General features: G+C 41.1%; 1 long non-coding RNA gene across 8 annotated transcripts in view; it reads left to right on the top strand.

Moving 5' to 3' along the window:
• Nucleotides 1-7,318, top strand: part of LOC106877906 (uncharacterized) — a 158,894-nt gene that overhangs the window by 5,331 nt on the left and 146,245 nt on the right. For all 8 annotated transcript variants that reach the window (XR_008265247.1, XR_008265245.1, XR_008265241.1 and 5 more), the window contains exons 2-3: nucleotides 677-741; nucleotides 5,432-5,531. This is a non-coding gene — a long non-coding RNA (uncharacterized LOC106877906). The remainder of the gene's footprint in view (nucleotides 1-676; nucleotides 742-5,431; nucleotides 5,532-7,318) is intronic.

Below are 7,318 nucleotides of genomic sequence, written 5' to 3'. Positions count from 1 at the left end.
AAGTACTGCCTGGCTGGCCCTTGTGCCGGTGGCACGTAAAAGCACCCACTACACTCTCGGAGTGGTTGGCGTTAGGAAGGGCATCCAGCTGTAGAAACTCTGCCAGATCAGATTGGAGCCTGGTGCAGCCATCTGGTTCGCCAGTCCTCTGTCAAATCGTCCAACCCATGCTAGCATGGAAAGCGGACCTTAAACGATGATGATGATGATTATATATATATATAGGCAAGGAAACTAGTATTTACAATTTTGAGATCTGCTGTATCTTACTGACCTCTTTTAATTGAAGGTATGTTTGAGGGGAATTTAGCTGCTATTTCTAGCATATCAAAGCTCTCCCGGTCTTACTCAAGCTAACTTTCGATCAAAAAAGGCATTCTAGTCATGACCACCATGTCTTTATTTCAGTCTCTTCTAAGCTCGTAGCGTGATTTGAGAAGGGGTATTTGGTTGTTGTTTCTAGCAAGTTGATTTAGCACATACAAGGCAAGATGATGTGTACTTTTATCTCATGTGACAGAAGAGGCTCGTCTGTTAGTCCATCCATTCTCCTGACATTTCATTGCAATTTAAACTTTGCATCATATTTTGAAATATAAAAACTTATCAACAAGTTTCTATGACTTGTTTTTTATAAATAATTCTATTTAAAAAATTATTTTTTTTCTTTTAATAGAAAACTGGATGGCCTGTTGATTATTGTCCCCAATGACCGAATGACCACACGCAGAGCTCGCACACGTATGTATATCTTCCGTCTTTTACTTGTTTTAGTCACGAGACTGCAGCCATGCTGGAGCACCACTTTGAAGAATTTTAGTCAAACAAATGGATTCCAGTACTTATTCTGTAGGTCTGATTTGCCAAACTGCTGTTACGGGAACATAAACACATCAACATTGGTTGTCAAGTGGTGATGGGGGGACAAACATGGACACACACATACATACATATACACAGATGACGGGCTTCTTTTAGTTTCCATCTACCAAATCCACTCACAAGGCTTTGATCGGCCTGTGACTATAGTAGAAACACTTGCCCAAGGTGTCACATCATGGTACTAAATCTGGAGCCATGTGGTTGGGAAACAAACTTCTTACCACATAGCCATTCCTGCACCAATATATATGTGTGTGTGTGTGTGTGTGTGTGCACAAAGGCTGACGTAAATCAACGCAGCCTCCTGCCACTCGCCTATTGTGTTTATGAAGGGCATCAGATTTTGAATCTGTCCTCGAGTAAAGACATTCTTGATGCTGCGCCTCCTTTTTTTTTTTGTAAGGCTTTGACAGCCAGTGGGTTCAAGGACTGCCTCCCCTTTATACTGAGACCTGACATCCACAAACGAAATTGCCATTGTGGTGTGTGCAACCTCCTCCCTCACCATCGAAACCAGCGTAGAAAGGATTCTCCTTAGATTAGTGGATAAGCATTCCATGCATTCCCATAGATAGGGATGAGTATGTAATTGGCACAGCTTCAGGATCTCATTCAGCTGTGAGCCAAGTGTAAAAATTTTGTGAAAGCCCCTAGATCCTGCGCAGAGACAGAATGCTCATGTAGGGTTTAAGAGTGAACAATACATTGTAGGTAGTCAATGCATCTTTGAGGTTGTGGTCTAAAAAGTAGAAGTGGTGTCTGTCATTAAGAGAAGCTCTAATGTCTGCTGCAGTAGCAATGCCAGGGATAGCGGCACCACCGACATTAGGACATTAGGACAGAAATATGTTGGACCAATGGAAGACCCTTTTAAAACTGTGACTAAATCACCACAGGTCCTCTTTTAGGATCGTAGAATGGTGAAACGTTACATCTTTGGCCAACTACATATGAGACCATCATACAGGTTTAAATGGAAGCTCCTGGAACAATCTGGACCTCAGTGGAAGCAGACAATGCAAACTTTACTTGGTCAAGAGAGCAAGGGTCCTAAAAAGGTAGCTTGATCAAAGAGGCCTTATTAAATTCAAAATGTGAAGTGTTTAATTGGTTCCCTCATGAGAGAAGACTCGGATCTGTGGTCTTCAAATCAGCTTTCTCCTTTCTGATCTTGCTTACTGACCAGTGAACACAAGACACAACACTTTTCAGACACAACTGAAATTGGTGAAAGGGAGATAAGTCTGTTTTGCCCAGAAAGGGTTTTCTCTTTTTGGAGAATTTCATTGAAAAAGTCTTTAATGCTTCGAGCCTACGCTCTTCCACAGAAATAAACAAGGTCATCCGATGGAAATGCTGGAGAAAATGCTACAGACTCAGAAACTGACCAGACCACTTCGATCTAAAACCAAACCGCTTGTGCCAGAGTATGAACTGGACAACTCTAGACAATCCAAAAGAACACCCAAGCCTAGAAGGAGACTTTGTTGTTGATTCTTTTAGTGCAGTGGTGGGGGTGGTGTTGTGGCGATCGCTAACCAATAGAATCCAAAGTTCTGGAACTCATAAGAATATTCACAAGGCATCTTGATTTTTGTTTACGTTATTACTAGTCTTGCATTTTACAGTTGGAATAAACAGACTTCTAGTGCCCAAATAATTACAGGTATTAACCTAAACTTGTATATATGTATGTCTTTTCTGTATTTATTCATTTAAATTCTCCTTCTGAAGAAGGAGCTGGTTTCTATTAAAGATACAAAGTTCCATCTTTGAAATGTAGATAATAAAAATGACATCACATTTTAAACCTGAGAAAAGTCTTGCATAGCTTTACCATTCCGATTACAGATTGTATTTGTAATGTGTAAGTCAGTTGGTTGATTTCTTTTTCTGAAAATTTAAGCTTATCCTGACTGACAGTTAGGCATTTACACATAAAATCAAGTGCTCCAAATACTATTGCTATAAATGTAAATTTGTAATCCAAGTAGAGAAGCTGGAGGTCCATAGCTATCTTCTCTCTCTTTGATTTCCAAAGAGAGATTCACATCAGCAGAACAGCTGACCTCTATGATGGTACACACTTTTTCTTGTTCAACTCAAACAGTCATAACGACCTATTATGTTTACATTTGACAGGAGTGTTTCACCAGTGTGCCTTGTGCTGGAATTTGTGTATGTTTTCAGTAACGGGGGGATTCTCTACATTTATTCAAGGACAGCCTCGAATAAATGACACTGTATATTTGGTTTTGTAATGTCATGTTGCATAGGCAGGTACTACCTTGGTATATATGCATGAATGCATACATATATGTATGAATGTATACATGTATGTATGTATACATGATGGACTCTCCTACTGGATTCTAAGGGCAGCAAAAGCATTTGGAGGCTTGGAGTCATGCGACATCATCATCATCGTTTAACGTCTGCTTTCCATGCTAGCATGGGTTGGACGATTTGACTGAGGACTGGTGAAACCGGATGGCAACACCAGGCTCCAATCTAATTTGGCAGAGTTTCTACGGCTGGATGCCCTTCCTAACGCCAACCACTCAGAGAGTGTAGTGGGTGCTTTTACGTGTCACCCGCACGAAGGGCAGTCAGGCAGTACTGGCAACAGCCACGCTCGAAATGGTGCATCTTATGTGCCACCCGCACAAGAGCCAGTCCAGGGGCACTGGCAACGATCTCACTTGGGTTGCCGGGTCTTCTCACGCACAGCACATTTCCAAAGGTCTCGGTCAGTACATATAAATAACAATACAAAGCTGGCTCTTTACAAATCATTTGTCTTACCATCCCTGTTGTATTCTTGTGAAACATGCACATGTTATGAAAGACATTTTAAATTGTTAGAACAATTCCACCAAAAATGCCTTCATCGCATTTTAAACATTAAATGGAGTTCTTTTACTCCAAACACAGATGTCCTTGCATCTGCAGGCATCACCTCAGTTAAAGCTATGATTTTGTTAAACCAAATGAGATGGTGTGGCCATATTGTTCGAATGGCAGATGAACACACACCCAAACAGCTGCTGTTTTATGGTGAGCTTGCAGAGGGGAACTGCTATTGGTGTTAACCTAAAAAAACAGGTTTATGGATGGCATAAGGACTACTATGAAGTCACTTGGAATGGATCAGGAAGACATAGAAACCCTTGCTTTGGATCGAGTTGGATGGTGAGCAAAAGTGTGGAGTGGAGTGAAAACATTTGAAGAGGCCAGGATAACACTTGCAAAACTCAAAAAAAGATTTAAGGAAGAATGTTACGATCGAGAAGGTGAATCACAATGACCTTTTTGTGTGCAGAGTTTGTGACAGACGATGCCTGCCTTTCTTTTGCTGGGCTCAAATCTCATTTGTGGACCCATGAAAAGCAAACCTCCACCAACTATTCTACACATCTTTCAGTGCAGTGTATGCCATCTCTACTCACTTTTCCAAATATATTATATTGTACCAAGAACTTATTTTATTATTCTACTATATATATGTGTGTGTGTGTATAGGTTCTTCTCTATATATTCATATATAGAGTGATGGAGTAGGGGGTGTAGGCATACTCTTAGCAGAAAAGTGGATAGATAAGGTAATTGAGGTAGTCAGATTATGTGATAGGGTAATTAAGGTGAGATAAATTAACAGTTACAAGTTATCTCTGTCTATGCTCCACAGTCGGGGCTGGCTGATGACCAGAAAGACCAATTTTCAGAAAACCAGCCTCCTAATCACTTATCAGTCTGGTAGGTATACAAGCCAGATTTGATTACCCCCATGTCAGGCAATGAGATAAGCAGATGCTTGTAAATGTGAAGTCTTTCCCAGGTGAAGAGTGTACAACCCAACATAGGTTGCTAGTTAGTGACTTCAGAATTAGAGCTAGAAAGACTCAGAGAAATAAACCATTCTGGAAAAGAAGATTATGGAAGCTCAAAGACCCAGCAAACTAACAAAAGTTTAGAGATATTCTAATGGAAGCCTCTGACAAAAGAATAGAGGAATTAGGGACATACACCTTAAAGGACAATTGGAAGTTCCTGAAGGACAATCTACTGAGAGCTACAAGCCAAATCTGTGGCTGGTGCAGAGGCTGAGAGTGACATGGTGCTGGAAGAAGGAAGAAGACGGTGCTAAAAAGCAAAGAGACAGGCCTGGAAAGATTGGAAAAACGGTGAAAACAGAGAATTATATCAAGTAGCCAGAGGGGAAGTTAGGCGACAGGTTTACTTAGCAAAAAAAAAAAAAAAACCCAAAAAACAGAAGGTAAGAGGTCTACTAATGTTGTAGAGGTGTGAAGTGTTTAGGATTGCAAAGAGATGTGGTGGGTGAGAAATGTGTGCAAATGTATAACGGTATGCTTGCACTTAGTAAGATGCGTGGAAGTGCCACTATAAAAGGTTATTAAATGTGGAAAATGCATGAGAGAAGGAGAGTCTCCACTTTTATTAACCATAGTCCTCCAGGCGATAACAGAGGAATTTGAAATTGGACGCCTGTAGAAACTACTGTATGCTGATGATCTCGCTCTTATTGCAGAATCTGTAGCAGAAATTCCAGGCACGGAAGCAAAACCTGGACTCAAAGGGCCTTAAAGTTAACCTAGCAAATACCAAAATTGTTGTTAGCAAGAAAGCAGGTAAGACTCTTTTCATCAAGTAAATGACTGCTCTGTATGTAGTAAAGCAGTTGGAAGTAATTCCATTCATTGCAACCAGTGTAAGCTAAAAATACATAAGACGATAAAGTCTTCTTCACATGTGGGAGATGTGCAGGAACAAAGACTCTCTCAAATGCCCAGGAGGATCTCTTGAGGTTTTAGGTAGTTTCTGTTACCTAGGTGACCAAACTAGCATTGGGAGTGGATACTGAGAAAGTATTGTTTCTAGAATAAGAATAGGATGGAGGAAGTTGAGAGAGCAACAAAAGGTCTCTTTCTCAGAATGAAAGCTTGTTTGTATGTGATTGGCTATTCTCCATGGTACCCCACTCCCTACTCACACTTCTTAGGCAATGCACTGCCACTTGTATTAGGACCTCCATAGCTTGAAGATCTGTTCTGGCACTTGCTACCATCTCTCTCTCTCCCACTCTGTCATCCCATTTATATTCTGATCTTCGTACCTTGTGAGTCTACCCTGGCACTCCTCCACCTTCTCTTGCCTGCTCTCTCTCTTGCTGTTTCCCACTCTCTCTCCCTTCTTGCTCTTCCCTCTGGCTGGATAACCATGTATCTCCTTTACAACAGCACACCTGTTTCTGTCCTCATTCTTGATCCCTCCCTCTCTCTCTCTGGCTGGGTAACCATGTGCCTCCTCAGCAAGACACCTGTCTCTGTCTCTTTGTCACATTCTAACCTTTCATTATATGACACAAGATCACCTCCTCCTCCTCCTCCTCCAATACCCCACTCTCTCCTCTCAAAGATTCTTTGTCTTCAAAGTTACTTGGTGACCCTGCCAGAACCAGTACCATGTAAAAAACGATTCAGTCCACACTGTAAAGTGATTGGCATTTGGAAGCGCATCCAGCTGTAAAGACAATTCCAAAACTTACCTCGCCTGTGCTTGTGTCATTCTGTGGTTTGCTTGGTGTTAGGAAGGGCATCCAACTATAAAAACTCTGCCAAAACAGACACAGGAGTTTGGTGCAGTCTTCCGCTTGGCCAGCTCCAGTCAAACCATCCAACTTAAGCCAGCATAGAAAGCAGATGTTAAACTGATGGTGATGATATATATATATATATATATATATATATATATATATATATATATATATATATATATATATATATATATATATATTTATGTGGAGAATGGAGCAACAAATACAAGAAAAAGCAATACTGTTGGACTAGTTAGCCGCTGTTTTATTACGTGGAGGTTATGTAGTGAGTCATTGTGTATGTTATGCAATAGTCATTTACGTAACCTCAACCTCCACAATGACTCAATACATAACCTCCACGTAATAAAACAGGGGCTAACTAGTCCAACAGTATTGCTTTTTCTTGTATTTGTAGCTCCATTCTCCACATAAATATAATTATAAACTACAGTTTAAGCAGTAAATTACCTGCCTCTGGATGCCCTCTGCCCAAGACAGTACCCGTACAGGTGATCCCCAGGAGTGCCTCTGGATTTAAACATCCCCAGGTTGCTTGGATGCTTCAGACTACCCCTGAAGGATCGAGGCAAGCCTATCACTTATATATATATAGAGAGAGAGAGAGAGAGAGAGAGCCTGCCTGCCTGCCGTATGTCGACCCAATAGAGGGACCAGCTATCCGAGTTGATAGTACCAGGGTAGATAAAGCAATTAAGAGTATGAAGACCGGGAAAGCCCCCGGCCCATCAGGAATCACTGCAGAGATGCTCAAAATATCTGGCAGTGTTGGCTATAGCCTAGTCACCCGTATTACGAACC

This window comes from Octopus bimaculoides, chromosome 11, assembly GCF_001194135.2.
Source record: "Octopus bimaculoides isolate UCB-OBI-ISO-001 chromosome 11, ASM119413v2, whole genome shotgun sequence".
Taxonomy (NCBI): domain Eukaryota; kingdom Metazoa; phylum Mollusca; class Cephalopoda; order Octopoda; family Octopodidae; genus Octopus; species Octopus bimaculoides.
This window is presented reverse-complemented; position numbering and strand designations above follow the sequence as displayed.